Genomic DNA, 21,190 nt, shown 5'->3' with positions numbered 1-21,190 from the left:
GGTGCCACAAATCCTCCTTTTCTTTTTGCAAATACAGACTAACACGGCTGCTACTCTGAAACCTGTCATGTAAGAGGGTTGGAGTCTTTTCCCAAGCCTGCCACAAGTGATTTGTGCAACTCTCTGATTCAGCTCTTGGGGGGAGCAGGAATTATATTTCCTGCCTCTTCAGGTAGGGCTATGAGGAATATTACTCACTAATGAGCACTGGGAACTACACCAAATTATTAACACGAGGCAGAGACAAGACTAGATTTCATTGTCTCCTAACTCGCAGCTGAGCACTCAGTCTCCTACGCTACAGGGTACTGTAACGGGGGAAACTAGGAGGAGAATCTATTTCCACATAGTGTTCTCTGTGGATTTGTATTTTTGCGTTCACTTCAGTACAATACAGAAGGTTCTGTGGTGCCTGAGAATATTCACAGGGCAACGGGGCAATAGTTCAAGCTTTGAGATTGTACAGGGCTAACTGTTCTAATTCAACTTCTGTAGTGATTCTCCACAGTTTAAATCTCAGCCAAATCTGCTCCAGTTTTCATGAGGAAAGCAAAAGGCATCTCTCGGGCTACTGTGCTAACCCCCTGCTGAATTCCAAATTCCAATTCCCATCCCAACTCCTAAATTGACAGAGCTGTTCAAAAAGAGATTGAAAAAAAATAATGACAGTGGCAAAACGACTTGTTCATTTCACTAACTTTGTTCTCAATAACGACTGAAAAATTTTGATAAATTAAAAAAAACAAACCAAAACACAAAAACCTGAGCCAGAAACCAAGGATTTTTGGCTTCTCACAAAACTGGGTGACTGTGCAACAAAATGGCAGATGAACTTCAATGTTGATAAATGCAAAGTAAAAATGATGGGGTCTAAATTAGCTGTTCCCACTCAAGAAAGATCTTGGAGTCATTGTGGAGAGTTCTCTGAAATCATCCACTCAGTGTCCAGCGGCAGTCAAAAAAAATAGAAGGTTGGGCACCATTAAGAAAGGGATGGATAATAAGACAGAAAAATATCCTATCACCTCTATATAAATCCATGGTATGCCCACACCTTGAACACTGCCTGGTCACCCCATCTCAAAAAAGATCTATTGGAATTGGAAAAAGTTAAGAAAAGGGCAACAAAAATGATTAGGGATATGGAACGGCTGCCGTAGGAGGAGAGATTAATAAAACTGGGGCTTTTCAGTTTGGAAAAGAGACGACTAAGGGGGAATAGGATTGAGGTCTATAAAATCATGACTGGTAAATAAGAAAATGTTATTTACTCCTTCTCATAACATAAGAACTAGGAGTGACCAAATGAAATTAATAGACAGCAGGTTTAAAGCAAACAAAAGGAAGTATTTCTTCATGCAATGCAGAGTCAACCCATGGAACTCTTTGTCAGAGGATGTTGTGAAGGCCAAGACTAGAAGATGATGCATAGGGGTGTCCTTAGCCTCTGTTTGCCAGAAGCTGGGAATGGGCAACAGGGAATGGATCACTTGGTGATTCCCTGTTCTGTTCATTTCCTCTGAAGCACCTGGCATTGGCCACTGTCGGCAGACAGGATACCGGGCTAGATGGACCTTTGGTCTGACCCAGTGTGGCCGTTCTTATATAAGTGCTTAAGTTGCTTTTGACACTTAGATTCTTAAGTCATTTAAATGTTTTAAATATTTTACCTGTGGCAAATTTACCAAGCCAAGAAGTTAAGTTTGACAAAGTCAAAGTTAGCTGAAATCAGAGGATAATAAATGCAAAGTGATAAGTAAGCTTGATAGGCATATTACCAGTTCATTATAATCTGAATACATGCGTCCACTAGGCCTACTGGCAATTCAACAGCGATGTTTATTAATGCTGTTTTAGCAAGGACATCCTCCACTTATTTTTCATCATATACCAAACAGGCTTCAAGAGTTAATGAGCCAGCATGCCCAGACTTGTTCAGATAAAAATTACCATGTAAAGCTTTGAGGGTGGCTGAGCAGCAACAAAGAACAGAATTTGATGCAGTACCAGCCGCAGCCACTGTAGCAATTCCAAAACGTTGCATTCACACCCAGGGAATATGTAGCAGAGGAGGACATTCTGTTTATCCAGCTACCCGGGTATCTAAAACACGTTAAATGGTAAATAGTATTTTGGATGAACACCCAACTGGTTCATCTGAAAGGTTTTAATACTACAGTAAATAAAATGGAGTTTGATTAACCTAGTAACGATTTTTACCCATAGTAGATGCAGAGGTTTTAAAAATTCTTGCACAGTATTTTGGAGAAGGAATATTATTTGCAAAAAAACAGGAGGTTTTTTAAAAAAACAGGTCATTCCCTTCTGTTTTGAGCATGAAGGGCATATACAAGTTTCCGAAAAAGGCTCTTCAAAGTTTCTGTCTAAGATTGTACAATGTCTCACGAGTTTGTTTCATGACGTTCCTTTTCATCCAGTTTCAGTTTGAAAGAAAAAAATAACCCTACCAACTGAGAAGTCCTTTTTGTGTGATTTGCTTTTATCAAATGCACTGGAGGAAGTGTCATTATTTTGTGCCTATGTAGAAAATCTGATACTCCCTGTTTATGAATGTTTGTATTTATTCTGGCCGCTGCGCCAAACCCTTACCACAAAGTTCTTTAGAATTCCAACACTCATTACGGTGAAATGTCTGTGTGATGTCACAAAGAGGACTTTATTCCAATCAGTGGCATGGTTGTACTAAGCATTTATTTTTACTTTAAGTATCAACAAGTATAATAAATGCCTTCCCCCCTCTCCCCAGTTTTACCTTTTTTATTTATCACATAAAATGTTGCATGTGGTTAATTATCCTTGTTTTACAGGTCTTTATTGCACAGTAAATTACAAACACCAAAACAAGCCCTAAACCATCTAATGCCGAGTAACAATAAAAATGATCCGTTACTTACCTTTATTCTCATTGTTGTAGTTTGCACCACCATTACTACTGAGTAAAACACAGCTGGGAAGACTGCCCCTGGCCTTGGGAATACTGACCAATTTATATGGCCATGTCATTCCCTTGCCAAAAAAAAAAGGGGGAAAGGATATTTTCCCACGGTGGATAGTCACTGTCGCTTCCGCAGCAGCAGCCAACTGCACCCTTCCAAAGGCACAAATCTATTCCCAGCAGAAAGTGCCTCTGCTATTGAAAACCACAAACTTGGACTAAATTTGGGGAACTAAAAAGCCCTTGCGAAAAGAAAGATGGAAAAATGGGTTAAACACCAAATACAATGCCTGGCTCCAGTTCCAAATGAACTCTCAGGCCTGCATGGAAAGTTGCCATGAGAAATATTCTCTTAACAGGGGTTTATGGCCCAATCCTGCTCCTGTTTACATCAAACGGCAAAACTCACACTGACTTAAATGGGAGCAGGATTGATGCCTTAAATGGGAAAATAGACCCATGGCACCAATTCTATACTGTATTCCATACTGCTAATGTGAAGTATCTGCAAAACCTGTGCGACACAAGCAAATCCCCACGTGGCAACGCTTCCAGAGCACTGGGCCAGATTCTGAACCCACACCACTCCCTTTGCACTCCTCGGGCAACACAAAGAAAGACAGGACATGGCCCATAACTCCCCAGCTGGGGATGCCCACAGCATACAGGAGTCCCTAGCTGAAGTAGGACCCAGGGGATGGCTCCTACATCGCACCCATGCTGCAGCCCTCTGCACTGGGGGTGTGCCAGGCAGCAGGGTGGGGCAGGCAGGGGGAGTGGCCTGAGTGCAGAAAGCTCTGGCAAGTCCCAGATGGCATATGGTTTCTACTGCCATAGTTAGTGGCACAGGTTAGAGCAGCTACTAGGCTGCTCTAAACTGCACCTTTGCCAGGGCAGAGATGCAGGAAGCTATAAACAGCTATCTAACAGCATAAACTAGACACAGCCACAACACTGGCCTGCTATCTGTAATAAACTGAAATGTCAAATATTTTGTTAACCTGGGAACAAAAAAATAGTTGCTTTGGGGAAGTGCTGTGGCATGGGCACTCAAGGTGATGGCCACTTGGATTCAGACTGAACCACCTCTGAGTTACAGATGCATGCAAGATTCAAGTAGTTGGACATATCATCTGGACTCCTCCAACTAGGAGGAGGTGGGGCCAGAGGGATTCACTCTGTCCTTGGAGTCCCCGGAAATTTAGGAAGTGGCCAGAACTGAAGAATCAAAACTGGATTAAACAGTGTCTGAAAGATAAAGGAAGACAATGAAATGGTACTGTAATGCAATGCTAATATAAGGATCACAGACAGGAGCACTCTAGACTAAGTTTTGAAGTCACGGCTTTTGTGCTATCACATAACTCACCACTACTGTAACATTACATTAAAAAACACTGAAAAGTTCAAAAGCCACCAGGAATATGAACAAATTGAGGTTCCGACAGCAACATTAACTTGATCATGTTGCGCATTTTTTGGTGTATATTGAGCAACGTATTTAACTAGTAAAACAGAAACAGAAAATTCTACCCACGTGCAATGTGACGGAGTTAATATTGCTGCCTGACTCTTTCGTTTCAGTTCTATATCCATAACTAAGAGCATTCTTTTGTATTTAATTTCCAGGCTTTGTTGTTGTTTTTTTGAAGGTCCAACCAAACAAAGGACCTAGTTTCATACAGTCATAGATACTAAGGTCAGAAGGGACCATTATGATCATCTAGTCCGACCTCCTGCACAATGCAGGCTACAGAATCTCACCCACCCACTCCTGCGATAAACCTCTCACCTATGTCTGAGCTATTGAAGTCCTCAAATCATGGTTTAAAGATTTCAAGGAGCAGAGAATCCTCCAGCAAGTGACCTATGCCCCATGCTACAGAGGAAGGCGAAAAACCCCCAGGGCCCCTGCCAATCTGCCCTGGAGGAAAATTCCTTCCCGACCTCAAATATGGCGATCAGCTGAACCCTGAGCATATGGGCAAGATTCACCAGCCAAATATCCAGGAAAGAATTCTCTGTAGTAACTCAGATCCCACGCCATCTAACATCCCATCACAGGCCATTGGACCTATTTACCATGAATATTTAAAGATCAATTAATTGCCAAAATCATGTTATCCCATCATACCCTCTCCTCCATAAACTTATCGAGTTTAATCTTGAAGCCAGATAGGTCTTTTGCCTCCACTGCTTCCCTTGGAAGGCTATTCCAAAACTTCACTCCTCTGATGATTAGAAACCTTCGTCTAATTTCAAGTCTAAACTTCCCAATGACCAGTTTATATCCATTTGTTCTTGTGTCCACATTGGTACTGAGCTTAAATAATTCTTCTCCCTCTGATATATTTATAGAGAGCAATCCTATCTCCCCTCAACCTTCTTTCGGTTAACCTAAACAAGCCAAGCTCCTTTCATAAGACAAAAAGAAAAGGAGTACTTGTGGCACCTAGAGACGAACAAATTTATTTGAGCATAAGCTTTTAAATTTATGCTCAAATAATTTGTTCGTCTCTAAGGTACCACAAGTACTCCTTTTCTTTTTGCGAATACAGACTAACACGGCTGCTACTCTGAAACCTTTCATAAGACAGGTTTTCCATTCCTTGGATCATCCTAGTAGCCCTTCTCTGTACCTGTTCCAGTTTGAATTCATCCTTCTTAAACATGGGAGACCAGAACTGCACACAGTATTCCAGGTGAGGTCTCACCAGTGCCTTGTATAATGGTACTAAAACCTCCTTATCTCTACTGGAAATACCTCGCCTGATGCATCCCAAGACTGCATTAGATTTTTTCACAGCCATATCACATTGGGAGCTCATAGTCATCCTGTGATCAACCAATACTCCAAGGTCCTTCTCCTCCTCCCTTACTTCTAATTGATGCGTCCCCAGCTTATAACTAAAATTCTTGTTATTAATCCCTAAATGCATGACCTTACACTTCTCACTATTAAATTTCATCCTATTACTATTACTCCAGTTTACAAGGTCATCCAGATCTTCCTGTATGATATCCCGGTCTCTCTCTAAATTGGAAATACCCCTCCCAACTTTGCATCATCCACAAACTTTATTAGTACATTCCCACTTTTTGTGCCAAGGTCAGTAATAAAAAGATTAAATAAGATTGTTCCCAAAACTGATCCTGAGGAACTCCACTGGTAACCTCCCTCCAGCCTGACAGTTAACCTTTCAGTATGACCCACTGTAGTCTCCCTGTTAACCAATTTCTTATCCACCTTTCAATTTTCATATTGATCCCCATCTTTGCCAATTTAACTAATAATTCCCCATGTGGCACAGTATCAAATGCCTTACTGACATCTAGGTAAATTAGATCCACTGCGTTTCCTTTGTCTAAAAAATCTGTTACTTTCTCAAAGAAGGAGATCAGGTTGGTTTGGCACGATCTACCTTTTGTAAAACCATGTTGTATTTTGTCCCATTTACCATTGACCTCAATGTCCTTAACTACTTTCTTCAAAATTTTTTCCAAGACCTTGCATATTACAGATGTCAAACTAACAGGCCTTTAGTTACCCGGATCACTTTTTTTTCCTTTCTTAAAAATAGGAACTATGTTAGCAATTCTCCAATCATACAGTACAACCCCTGAGTTCACAGATTCATTAAAAATGCTTGCTAATGGGCTTGCAATTTCGTGTGCCAATTCTTTCAATGTTTTTGGATGAAGATTATGTGGGCCCCCCGATTTAGTCCCATTAAGCTGTTCGAGTTTCATTTCTACCTCAGATATGGTAATATCTACCTCCATACCCTCATTCCCATTTGTCATGCTACCATTATCCCCAAGATCCTCTTTAGCCTTATTAAAGACTGAGGCAAAGTATTTGTTTAGCTATTGGGCCATGCCTAGATTATCTTTGACCTCCACTCCATCCTCAGTGTTTAGCAGCCCCACTTCTTCTTTCTTTGTTTTCTTCTTATTTATATGGCTATAGAACCTTTTACTATTGGTTTTAATTCCCTTTGCAAGGTCCAACTCTACTCGACTTTTAGCCTCTCTCACTTTATCCCTACATGTTCTGACCTCAATAAGGTAGCTTTCCTTGCTGATCCCTCCCATCTTCCACTCCCTGTATGCTTTCTCCTTTTTCTTAATCACCTCTCTGAGATGCTTGCTCATCCAGCTTGGTCTACAACTCCTGCCTATGAATTTTTTCCCCTTTCTTGGGATGCAGGCTTCTGATAGCTTCTGCAGCTTTGACTTAAAGTAATCCCAGGCCGCCTCCGCCTTTAGATCCATAAGTTCTTCAGTCCAATCCACTTCCCTAACTAATTTCCTTAATTTTTGAAAGTCAGCCCTTTTGAAATCAAAAACCCTAGTCACAGATTTATTTTTGTTTGTCCTTCCATTCAGTTTGAACTGAATTAGCTCATGATCACTCGAGCCAAGGTTGTCCCCTACAACCGTTTCTTCTATGAGGTCCTCACTGCTCACCAAACCCAAATCTAAAATGGCATCCCCTCTATTCGGTTCAGCAACTACTTGATGAAGGAATCCATCAGCTATCGCATCTAGGAAAATCTGAGCCCTATTATTATTACTAGCACTTGTCCTCTAGTCTGTATCTGGGAAGTTAAAGTCTCCCATGATCACTCAGTTTCCATTAGTATTTACTTCATTAAAAACATTAAAGAGAGCTCTATCCATATCCAAATTAGATCCCAGCGGTCTATAGCACACCCCAAGCACTACCACAGGGGAGGCTCTAATAGCTTTCTTCCCCAAGGTGATTTTTGCCCAGACGGACTCGGTCTTATCCATTCCTTCACTTCTTATTTCTTTACATTCTACCTCATCATTGATATACAATGCTACTCCACCACCTTTACCTTTACTTCTGTCTTTCCTAAACAGCACATTCCCTTCAATACCTGTAGTCCAGTCATGACTACTATTCCACCATGTTTCTGTTATCCCTATAATATCTGGTTTCACTTCCTGCACCAGTAGCTCTAGTTCCTCCATTTTGTTACCTAGGCTCCTCACAGTGGTGTACAAACATCTTAATTTTTGCTGTTTGGCCTCGCATACATTGTGTACCCAATTAAGCACAGTCATTCTACAGCCAGTATAACCTATTATACTGGTATCCACACTGCCCTTCCTCCTTATGTCCATTCTCCTACCCACTGCTGTATCCTTTCTTACTTTGTTTTCTTCCCTCTCAAAGCTAAAATCCGGCGTGGAGATTACCTGGACATCTCCCAACCATCTGCCCCAAATTCCTAGTTTAAAGCTCTCTTTATCAGTTGTGCCAGCCACCATCCTAGAAGTCTATTTCCTTTCCTACTTAGATGAAGACCATCCCGAGAGAACTGTCCTCTGTCCATGAATGCCTCCCAGTGGCCATACACCCCAAAGCTCTCCTTATAGCACCACTGCCTAAGCCATCTGTTGATAGTCATAATCTTGTCACACCTTTGTTGCCCTTCTCTAGGAACAGGCAGAATCCCACTAAAGATCACCTGAGTGTCGATTTCCTTAAGCATCTTCCCCAGCCTAGCATAGTCTCCCTTGATATGTTCCAGCGAGAATCTACCAGTATTATTTGTTCCCACATGAAGGATAATTAAGGGATTCTTTCCCGCTCCCTTTAGGATCCTTTTCATCCTCAGGTCTATATCCCATATCTTAGCACCTGGAAGACCACACACCCTTCTATTCTCTGGATCAGCTCTGGTTACAGGCCTGTCTATTCTTCTCAGTAAAGAGTCCCTGACCACGTAGACCTGCCTTTTCCTGGTGATTGTGCTATTCTCCAGTCTGTCCCCTGTTCCCTCTGGGTGCAAGTTCTTTCTATTCCTATTCTCCCTTGTAATCCCTCTTCAACCCATCCTGTATCCTCTTGGGACTCATATTCGGTGTAGTCTCCATTGACTACATTGAGGCTGTCTGCAGGGGCCCTGTGTTGTGGTGTGCCTATGGTCTGGATTGCCTTAATCCAGGCCTGGGCCAGGACACCAGGACACCCTAACTCTTACAAAACATGCCATGGGATCTACAGATATGTCTCCAGAGCACACTAAGCCCAGATCTGTGGAACCCAGGCTTGTGGATTTGGAGTTTCCAAATCCGTGCTGGTGCGTCCACATTGCATTTTAAACCTGGCTTTACAATTGCTGGATCACCACGTAGAGCACAACCGAGTGCTGCCTATCAGCATTGTTCACTCATGCCTCTCGCCAATCGGGGGAGCAGCATACTTTCACATGTACGTATGCATAGACCCTATGTACTTCCATAGCTGAGCACACGCGCGTACCAGAGTAAGGACTGAATAAAAACTGAATAAACCCCTTACAGGGGAAGGCTGCTGAGGTGGTTGGGATTATTGTGGAGAATTCCTGAGACTAAAATTCAACTCTGTGTTCTGCCACAGACCTCCTGGGAGGACTGTTTCCATCCTAAATCTGAATTGGTTTTGGTTCCAGTTTTTGTCTCTGGACACCAGAGTCTGATATGTGTGCCACTTCTTATGGGGCTCCCCCCTTGTGTCCAATTGTGAGCTGCCTCAAGCAATATTTATCCTGGGAGCATCAAACTTTCGCTAGGCCGGTTCAAAGGCAAGGCCCCTGCGTCCTAAAGAAAGCTTGTGTTGGAGGCAAACAACTGTCCAATTTCTCTTATCACCCCCTGCAAGCTGCTGCCAAGATTGGAGCAAGAGGAGGAATAATTAAGGCTTCATCCAAATCTGACTGAAGTCAATGGAAAGATTTTCCTGATTTCAGTGTTTTTGCAAAGTTCTTTAAATGTTGTCATTTTAGTGTTTACATCTGGGATTCTTTCTGACCTTTGAATCTAATTTTCCATCTGTGGGTTTAAAAAAAAAAGAAAATTACTATTTCACTCTTTTTTCCCCATTAACTTGTAGGTGCAGTTAATTTAAAAAGCTTCACACACATTTAGTCTAATGCAATGTGCTCACTAGCAAATGTCAAGACCATTAGGAAATGTCAGAGGCCATGGTAGGACCAGTTCATAGGGTGACCAGATGTCCCAATTTTAAAGGGACAGTCCCGATATTTGGGACCTTGTCTTATATAGCCACCTATTACCTCCTACCCCGTCCCGATTTTTCACACTTGCGATCTGGTCACTCTACACCAGTGATTTTTGGAGATTTGCTTTCCATTTCTAATGCCACAGTCCAGACAACATCATAAATCATTAGCACATTGTTAGGGGGTTAGAATTATTAAATAGTTAAAACAGGGCTAAAATTATTCCAAGTTTGTTGAGCCTTTGGTAGTATAAGGAGCTAGACCTTTCCTGGTGGAAGGCATATGGAGTGAAAGCTGCCAGCCTTCATGATTTTATCATGAGTCTTGCGAGAGCTGAGGGTTAAGTTTATCATAATTTCTAGATTTTTATCATCAAACCTGTGAGATTTAAACCTTATCCCCAAATGGCCACCACCTCCCAGTACTGTCAACAGGCCAAGATGGCCGCCATTTCTCTGCAGCCTGTACAGATGAAAGTGTGCCTTCCCGGAGCAAAAATGGCTGCCATTTTCCCATTATTTCCAGGGGTACTAACGCCAGGCTGCTCTCAGGAAAGGCAGCAGGCTTTAGTCACAAAGGCAATGCTGACACCGCGGCTGGGCGGTGTAATTCCCAGCTCAGGGAGATATATGCGCATTCTCTCTGCTCAAGCTAGCAGCTGAAAATAGCAATGTGGCCACAGCAGCGTGATGAGTGGCTGATGCTAGCTGCCCAAGTGTCTCCTTAGGGGGTCAGGCACTGTTGTATTCAAGCCGCCATCCATGCTGCTGCACTGCAATTTTTAAGCGTTAGCATGTGTCTGTCCCTTCACATGCTCCAGCAATGTCACCAGACACCCCTGCAGCCCCCCGGCTTTAACCCGTGTGCAGAGAACAGGCTTCTAACTCCCTCATTTCATTGCGGGGGCCCTGAGGGGGAAGTGAATGACTGTGTCTCACCCTTGAGAAGTATCGGATGCATGGAACTGTGACTGTGGAATTATTGTGGCCATTGAGTTAGTACCACTACAGCTGGATTTGCTTTCTACTCAGTGGAAGTTTTATCCATTTAATTATCATCATCCAGGCAGAAAGTTCAGCAGGTGACTTTGTAATCAGATACGTTCATGAAGTCGGGAAAGCTAATTGCAGGAAAATATTACGGCTTTCAGAACGACTCAGTGATCCTCCAAACTAGGACTTTTTGATCACAGAATGGGAAAAGGGGAACAAAATGAAAAACGTGAAGTCTGAAAACTCAGAATGAGTGCCTCCCTGCTAATTGGTTGCTTCATTATATTAGTGCTTATTGCCCTAATACAGCATACTGATGAGTATGTCTTGCCGTAGGCATGCAAGCTGCACGCTAAGATAGTGTCTCTATAGTTGTATGAAGTTATGGAAAAAGACAAGCTCACGTTTCATATCTGATTTTCTCCTGAATAACTAATAACACATTGCTGGAAGCTGGGCAGCATATAGCAACTACTTCATTTGCTGCTTGGGCTCTCTGCTAAATCACAACATTCTTGCGAGCACAACAAGGGGAGGAAAATAGAAGACTATTTCCTACAAGCTGATCAGCTGACATTTAATTGTGGTTATGCTGATTTTATTGGTTTTGGCTCCATCTTTACCTCTCTTACACTACTGCCTCAATACTATAGTTGTATCTTTTGCCATTGAAAACAAAACCTATTCAATGTCAGGCACAAAAGGGAATAAAAGTTGCTGACTTTATGTTTTTCAAGGACAAATGATTCTGTGGGGAAATAAAAAATCTCTGTGTTAGCCACAACTCACATTAAAGTGGGGAAATTATTAGCCATAAAAACCTAATACAATCCATCAATTATCTGGCAAATCAGTTCTTCACAAATAAGAACAATGACAATCATTTCAATTTTGCTAGGACTGAGGAAAAATGTTGACTGAGAAAATTAGCAAGCTGATGGGCCACTACAAAGTAGTGTTTTCTATTTTTTTTATTTTTTTTTTTTTAAACAGTATTTTCTGTTATTATTTGGATATGCCTCCATTGAGAGAAGGTGCATTAATGCAACCAGTATCAAGATGATTCATGTCGCATACATAAGACTTTAGCTTTAAGCTAAATTCTAAAACAGTCCTTTGTAATTCTCCCTAAAAATAAGTTTTAAATAAACAGGAAAGCTCATTATCTGACTATGTTCAAGAGCGTTGTGTGTATTAGCTCGCAATTCACATGATCACTTTTTTAAACAGTTCTGACCAGATGCTGCTAAATATATCTCCTGCCTATTAGTCTGCAAAAAAAAAAACAAAAAAACAAAAAGGCCTATCCAGGCAAAGAAGTGTAATAATCAATTATTTTTCTATCCAGCAGCTGTAGGAATACTTTCATACTCTTATACCTTGCACTCCTTTGTCTAGTTTTGCTGGGAAAGCCAGAGGCAATGAACACCTCTTTTGTGAATTTGCCGCAATGTTGCAACTAAAGAAGTTGAGACTTTTTAAAATGGGAGAATAGCTGTGTTAGGGTCGAGTTCTGTGCTAACTGAAGTCAGCAACAGAGCTCTCATGGACTTTAATAGTGCAGCATCAGGCCTTTCATGGGTCTGTAATACCCAAGAGCAACAGCCCACTTGCTGCTAAGTGTTACCCTCACACGGAAGCTGCTATGAGAAATACTCCTGCAGGGTTCAGTTCTGTCATCCTTAGTTAGACAAGTCCCACTGCCGTTAATGGGGTTGTTTGGAGAGGAAAGGCCTGCTCAATGACTAAAGGCGTCAGAATTAAACCCACAATATCCACTGTTCATCAAACGAATCATTAAAAATGGTGGGGAATGTTCTTATTTTTTCTCACCATTTATTATTTCCTCATCTTATCTCCAGAGTAGGTGGCTCTCACCTCTCCAGGCAGAAGCCAGCCAATTTTGTCCCCATAGTACCTAAAGAGCAAGGATGTGAGGTCCAAGCACGGGGAAGATTTTTCTTCCTGGGTCCCCTCAGAGGGGCCAAAGGAGACTTTTCTATCTAGGGGAGGGTCCAGAGGGAGCTATTGGCAGATCTCAGCTGTCTTTCCTGATGCATATTGGCTTTGTTTGCAACTGAAGAGGTGAGGGAAGATAAAAATAGCTTTTGGCAGATCTCAGCTGCATTTCCTTTTGCGTATTGGCTTTGTTTGCAAAAGATGAGGGAAGATAAAAATCACAGTGGAGATGCAGCAATGCAGCCTGTACCCTGTACAAGTCCACCTGAAGCCCTGGGTATGTATTTGCTAGCCAGTGCTGGGTCCATGCTGCCTTGTCTTCATTGCTATTTTTATTTGAGCGAGCTAGGTTAAAGCTAGTGCAGGTACGCCAGCCCGGGCGTCGGTCACACCTCCGACTGCAACGTAGACAAACCCTAAGAAACAAGCTTCTCTCTGAGTCCAATAGAAATTGGTGAGTATTATGGATTATTTATTTATTTATTTACATTTTAATTACAAAATGTGCCTGATTACTGAAGAATATTGAAGTTGGCTGGGATTAATGTACTAGTGCAAAAAGCCACTAAAGAGTGCCAGTTTCTCAATGGCACCAGAGCACTGAAGAGGGATCAGTAACAAAACAGACACAGATTTGGCACAAGACCTTGAGCTGCATCTCTGCCTTGGTACATTTCGAAGAGGGCCCCAGAGGACACAAAAGAGGAATGAAGTTTTGTTTGGATTGGCCACAATAGTGATATTTGGACAGTTTTTAAATGCTGGAAAAAAGACATATGTGCCTCTTGTCGACAGAAACCCGTTAATACTGAACGCAGCAGAGAAAAGGCTTGAGAATGGATCCTCTTGGGGGAATCTTACCCCTGTAATGCTGCCAAGGTCAATGTCAACCTGAGTTGCCATTTTAAACACTGGTTGCTTCAGTTAGATCGATCTGTGCGGCCAGCTGGACCTAGAAAGATTTCTGAAAATGCAACTGCATAATCCCTAGATTATAATACATAGATTCTCTACTGCTCCTGCTTCCAGAACAGCCCCACAAGCAGCCTTTTGGCTACAGTGAATTAGGTGAGGGGCCAAAGCCACATTTCACCCATCCCTTTGCATTTTCTGTGCTGAGTGCAGTATAGCGTAGCAAGTGCAGCATAGAATCTCACCGTCTCTTTACATGTTCATCCAGCGCCTTGGGTGGGCTCTTCTCTGCATGAGGTCTTTAGGATCAAAGTCTAAATAAATAGATAAAATGCATAAATGCTAGTTGTTGTTCGGGGATGGTTTTCTAGAGTTAGGACTACAGGATTTTACTTTTAAAGGTGACCTGAAAAGGGGGGGGGGGAGTTGGGGTCATGCCCTTGTTAGCTTATTTGTGATACGGTCTTTTAAAAAATTCTGCTTGATGTTTACCTTACAAATCTTAGGAATGACAAGTCTGATTTTCCCTGTTTTTCTGGAGATCTTTCTTGGATGATTGAGATATGGATTGGGAGGAAGCTCAACCTTAGAAGGGGTTCAGGCAGCAACTCCTTAATAAAGATGTTTCTCCCAAGGCTTTAAAGTATGGGTTTACAAAGACAAATTAAAAAAAAAGTTTTGTACAGTGTGGAAAAAAGTTACATGTACTCTCAAATACAGAAAATGCACTTCTCGGCAGCTGCCATCAGTTCTCCTTGTTGTCCATAGACCCTTCCACTTTAGACATGGATTGACCTCCTCATGTGAAAAATATTTTTCTTCTCTTTTCAGATGGGAAAAAAACCCCAGCATCATAAAGGAGGAGAATGGGTATACAATGATTCCTTTGCAAGTCATCTCCACATTACCAGTTCACTCTGCAATATCATAGTTCTTCCAGTGCAAACCATCTGTTACTCAGTTGGTCACTTTAGCTGACAGTAGTTCTCTTTTTGTTCCTATTTCTATTGCTCTTGAGACTTTTCTGTAGCCTTGACATGATGTGGACTATTTACATGTAACGGCGCCAGATGGATAAATATATCTTTTGCAGGTGCATTAACAAAGCTATGCCAAGAAATTCTGGAGCTGAGGGTAGATTCAAGTTCCTTCCAAAATACTCAAAAGCCTGAAGCATAAATGGCTCAGCCTCATATGGCAGATTTTACCTCATTACAAGCAAATCCCAAACCTGAATTGAACTAAGGACTTTAAACAATAGAAATAGCTTTATCAAATGTCGGCAAGGTGGTGTTTGCTAATGAAACATGCTATTCTCAATGTTGTTTTCATGAACATAAATTGGCATATTGTGGCAGAACACACACGAGAAAACCCAGCTAAAAGTTTTCATCTTTGAATTTGCTTACAGAAAAGTTTGGAAAGCCTGCCATTATATATCACACAGTACGCAACGGGGGGTGCAGAGCAGAATCAGCGATCCAAGTCCTTAAAGCAGCAGTTCGGTTTGAGCTGTTGCAAGGTAAGGCATGCAGGCCTGTTCTTTTACTAGTGTTACAGTGTTGAGTCCATACTCGGGGGGTTGTAAAAGCACACCGTTACCAGATCACCCCCTTGTGACAGTGTACAGTACAGACTCAGGTTCCCTTTTGGTCTTTTGTGGCTCCACCCAACTCCCAGACCTTCTGGGTTGTACAGGAGCTACCTAGAGCACTAAGTCACCTCAGTTCTACCCCTTCCAAGGAACCCAAAGTCCAAGACAACTATGAAGAAACAAACTCTCCCATTTCCTCGGTGAGACCTGATCAGCAACAATCCATGCTAGCCAGCCTTCTTTGCCACATCTACCTTCCCTGCCTGCCTCTCCCCAGCTGAGCAGAATTTCTCCCTGGAAGCCTGATTCCTGCCCCAGATGTTGTGGGGCTGGCTGATTGGGCCTCTGGTAACTCACTGACCCTTTCCTGCGTGGAGTGGGGTTCGTATGACCTCTCGAAGGGGCTTATTTTTCCATCATACTATTCTATTTGCATGGCTAGAAAGACACAGTTGCCAGCTCTCCTGATTTTTAGTGTGAATCTTGCGATAATTAATATTTTTCTTAAAACCCCCAGCTCCTGGAGATGGAGAATTGCATGGGATTATGTTTTCTTTCATTTTAAAGACACAGTACACTTTTCGCTCTTGTGATGGAGGAGAAGAGCTTGAAAACAATGAGACTCAAAGGCTCACAAAATGGAAAGCAAATAAAGAAAACACCAAATGTTTATTTGCTAAAAAAAATAAATTATTGAGTTTTTGGGGGACTGGTTCATGATATCTGAATGTTTGGAGGAGCAATGCTGAGACAGGTAGCTCAATATTTTCATACTTTGGGTCAAAATTTTCAGATGCAACTGGTGATTTTGGGTGCCTCCATTTTGGGTGTCCAATTTGAGACACCTGAAATCAGGCCCCTTTCAGGTGTCTTCCGGTTGGGCCCGCAAGCCAGAGGCACCCAAAATCACCAGTTACATTTGAAAATCTTGGTCTCAGTGTCTAAAGTTAGGCACCTAGCTCTGTGTTTAGGCACCTATGTGACTTGACTTTGAGTTTCTGAGCATGTGCAGTTTCCATGTAAGTCAATGAGATCTGCAGATGCTCCGCACCTCTAGGAATCAACCACTTCCTCTGGCAGCCATGTTTGAAAACGCCATCTTTCATTACTACAGGATAACTGCATGAATGCTGTTGTAGCGCAGCATGAAACACTAAGATGCTGTTCCTCTCTCCGCTCAAAGTCAGTGGCTGGCAGGAAGGAGAGTGTGTGACAGAGTGCTACCGCCCTCACTCGGGAGTTGGTCAGGAAGCATGGGGAATACTGGTAGCTTATGGTCATTTTTCTCAAACCAGTAGAAATGTTTTAAGTGTACCCACTATTTAATGATCCAGTGAGGAAAGGAAAGTCAAGATAGAGGGTAAAATAAAATTTTCAGAAGTGCTCAAGTGACTTGTCTGATTTTCAGGAGTGACTTGGGCATCTAAGACCCTAAGTCTCTTTAAAGACAATGGAACTTGGGCATTGTTGAGAATTTTACGCAGAGATCAACGGGGATACAAAAGCAAGGGTCAGGACCTACAATGAGCAACACCACTGAAAGCCATTTTCCAGTGCCAACGTTACAAGGGCCGTCACATGAGGACCTGTTTAAAGAGCAATCTTTGGGGCTATTAAGCTGTAGGAAGATGAGAAACCCCCGTGGGTCTTTCATCATTTTTTCTTTTAGAACAAGCAGTGAGTTCGACTTGAACACATAAGCACAATGAGGTTTTAAACCTGGGAAAAGGGTAACACAGCTTGTTCGGACATTTAAGGCACTTTTAATAAAGCATTCATTTTAGATTGACACAGAGATGGGTTTGGATCTAGATCCAAATTCCCCCACAGTTCAGGGCTGTTTGGCTTTGCATTTGGGGGTCTGGCCCATTTCTGTTTTTCATATGTTAGAAGATTATCTCTGTCCACATCCAGCAACACTCCCCTCCCCGCCCCCCAGCCCCCCAAGTAGCATTCTGGCTTCTCCTTTTGTGACTCTGCTAGAAACATGGGAGCTCTCTTCCCCTTGCTCTCTGGAGAGGTACATTTTATCTTTTTCAGAGTTTTCCCTTTTCCCCTGCACTTCACCTCAGATTCGGTTCTACAAGCCAACGACCAGGGCAGAAGATGGCATGTGATGGCAACTAGCAGCGGGATACGAGTGACCTGAGCTCAGTTGGGTTTGAGGTGAGAGAGAAAGAATGAGGTGAGCTTGCAGGAAGGACTGGAGCATGGGGGGAGGGGGGGTGAAGGTGCTGGAACAGGTGAGACGGGGCCTGGGGAAGAAAGAGAGAGACTGGGCTGGAGGGGGAGGGAGGAGACATTGGAGTAGTTCATGGGAGGTAGCAGAGTCTGAAGCAACACAGAAGTCAGTGAAAACAGCACCATAGGTGAGAGACGGGAGAAGGCCAAAGTAAGGGGGAGAAAGGAACTTGTATTGTAGCCTTTCAGGGGTCATAGTGAGGGGTGGTCTCATGGTGTTGCAGAGACCACTCTGTCCCATTTACAGGTGAAATTTCTCTACTGGTTAGAGGAGCCTTAGGACTGCTCTAACTTACTCTCACTGTCCCCTATGGGTCCTGGGAAGCAGAAAATAGAGATAGGGCAACCACCTCTGGCCACACTTACTCTCTGTCCCTGGTCCACTCTCAACACACCCCCTATACTAGGGGCTGGGAACAGGGCTGGCATGGAGCCTTCATCCCAGTATTACACTGGCCTGGGGATGCTTTATCAGGGGTTAGTTTTTTCTCTCTGTACAGCACCCCAACGGTGCCAGAGCAGCGTTAAGGGGCTGTGGTGTAGCTGAGAATCAGGGTCGGTGAGTCTCACTGGAAATAGTTTCCAGCACATGGCAGCAATGGGCAGAAATCTTGCTTTGGCCCAGTTATTAACGTTCTCTGCCTGTTCAGTTGCAAAAGTACCAGCATTTTGTTACAATTTTTGCAGTGTTCAGATTTTCCTGAGGAGCACACGAGCCATTAAAATGTGCTTCTGCTAAGGCGACATTCTAATCCCTTTTTCCTGCAAGCTGCTAAAACACTTACGGCCTTTATTCATTCTGCTATTGAAATTACCATTGGGCACTAAAACGGCTTTATCCCAAGCTATGGCAGGTCATGGGTGTGATGACAAATGCTTACAAATCCCTGCATGTGATGTTTGTCGAGCATGATGGTAAATCTCAAGAACTGTACAATGCCGTGGGGCTAGCACAAAAGGAAGGTAGAAAAGTTGGAAATATTTCATTGTGATTTTCAGCTGTGCAAAGCACAATAAATCTCATTGAATGAAAGGAAATAAAAGTAACAGGCCCTAATTTCATTTCTAAACCTTTAACATGGCTCCATAAATATTGTTTCCACTGCTGGAGACAGACAGAGATGCTTCCCATCCCCACTCTCTTCCCTAGGCAATGCTCAGGCGCACAGAGGGAGTGGAGAGTCACTCAACATAACTACCCTGCTGTGGGTTCACCGGGTGGGGGCAGAGCATAACAGACACATGGCCAATGGAGCTGGCTCCTATGCTACCTACACTGTAGGAGCATATCAGGGTGGGGAAGGAGAGTGGCTGGATACACTCTGGATGTCCATGCGGGACCCTAGCCAGCTGCCATAGCTAAGAGCAGCCTCAACTCTGTTCTAACCTGGGGCCAGAGCTAGACAAAGTCAGGAAGCTGTAACCGGCTCCTTGGCAGTGCCCTCTCTCTGCTGCACCCAGCAGCCCCCAGATACTGCTCCCAGTCTATTGTATATCACCAGATACTCAAAACTAAAGCGTAGCTAATCTATACGCCATTGACTATTGTAGACACACAAAAGCCCTACTCAATTACATACATTTAGACAGCATTCCCTTTGCTACAGGATATTAAAGAGTCGTACCCACTCTCTTCACTAGTACGGAAAACAACCCAAAAACCTGGCATTGCAGATGTTGAGAACCCAAAACTCCCAATGACTTCAGGGAGAGTTGTGGGTGCTGGGCACTGCCCATGGTCAGCCAGGACTGAGAAAATTCAAAACATAACAGGCCAGATCGCCATCTGGTGTAAATACACATAGCCCCATTAGAGTAAAAAGGACCAGCTCCCCCCTGGTGTAAATACACAGCTACTCAAGTTAGACGTTTTTAAATCAGCAGGTCCAGATAACTTGTATCCAAGAACTTTAGAAGAGCTGGCTGAGGAGCACTGGACTGTTAATGTTGATATTCAACTAGTCTTGGAACATTGGGGAAGTTCCAGAAGACAGTGAATGCTGTGCCAATTTTTAAAAAGGGTAAACAGGATGACCTGGGAATTATTGGCCTGTCAGTATGACATCATTCCCAGGCAAGATAATGGAGAGGCTGATGCAGGACTCGATTAATAAAGAATTAAAGGAGGGTAATATAATTAATGCTGATCAAAATGGGTTTATGGAAAATAGATCCTGTCAAACTAACCAGATATCTTTTTCTTTAAATGAGATTACAAGTTTGGCTGATAAAGGTAACAGTGTTGATGTAATTTACTCTGACTTGGTACTGCATGACATTTTAATTTAAAAAACTATATAAAATGAACATGACACATTAGATGGATTAAAAACTGGCTAACTGATAGGTCTCAAAATGTAATTGCAATCTGGGAATCACTGAGTAGGTATGTTTCCAGTGGGCTCCCACAGGAATTGGTTTTTTGGTCCTACTCTATTTAACATTTTTATCAATAATCTGGAAGAAGGCGTAAAATCATCACAGATAAAATTTGCAGATGATGCAAGAATTGGGGGAGTGATAAATAATGAAGAGGACAGGTCAATGAATTTCTTTGTTAGCTGGGCACAATCAAACAATATGCATTTTAATACAGCTACATGTAAATGTATATGTGATGCTGGCAGACCAGGTGCCAGCTCATGCCAAGGCCCCCATGTGTCAATTGAACACTGACAAATGAATAACTAGAGTCAGTATTAGTGTTGTTAAAACAGATATTAGAGGTATAAGAATGTGTTTAGTGTCTAGACTTTATTGAATGATTATAAGTTGCTGTCAACATTAATCTCACTTGTAACATCTGTCTCCCATAGCATAAGGGAACATTTGAGTGGTTTTCCTGTGTGCTTCTATGACTGTGTAAATCACCAGACAGGAGAGAGACATTAATTAGTGTGAGGGGCTGATCTTCAACAGAAGGTGTTACCCCCTTCCCAACAGGAGAGATCCATCAATACCGGGCAGACTATTGTGGAATATTGCATCTGCAATTTCCCTGCATACCGCCAGCAAGAGGACAAAAGACTTCTTGTTCTGCCTCCTGCCCATAAAAATGAATCATGCAAGGGACTCCTCCCATCAGCTGAGCATTGCAGCCAAAAGCATGGGGTAGAAGAGAACTGCAAAAAGAGACTGATTATCTCTATGCTGCTTTGATGCTGGGGCGGGGTGAGGGTGGGGGGGCAAAGTGTTTCTAAGCATAAGCAAGAGATCCCCAACTGCTTAGCCTGGGTTAGCCCTAAAGGACTATTACTATTCTATTACCTTTTGAAACTATTGGTTGCAATCCATTTGTATCTAGCTATCTGTTTTAACCTTGTACATAACTCTTTGGTTTCCTTTCCCTATTTAATATATATATAGTTTATTATAGAATTGGCTGCAAGCATTGTCTTTGGTGTGAAATCTAAGCAATTGACCTGGACTGGTCCTTTGGGACTGGGAGTAACCTGAATATTGCTGTGATTCTTGGTGTAAGGGACCATCTGTCACATAG

This window comes from Dermochelys coriacea, chromosome 3 (assembly GCF_009764565.3).
Source record: "Dermochelys coriacea isolate rDerCor1 chromosome 3, rDerCor1.pri.v4, whole genome shotgun sequence".
NCBI lineage: Eukaryota > Metazoa > Chordata > Testudines > Dermochelyidae > Dermochelys > Dermochelys coriacea.
This window is presented reverse-complemented; position numbering follows the sequence as displayed.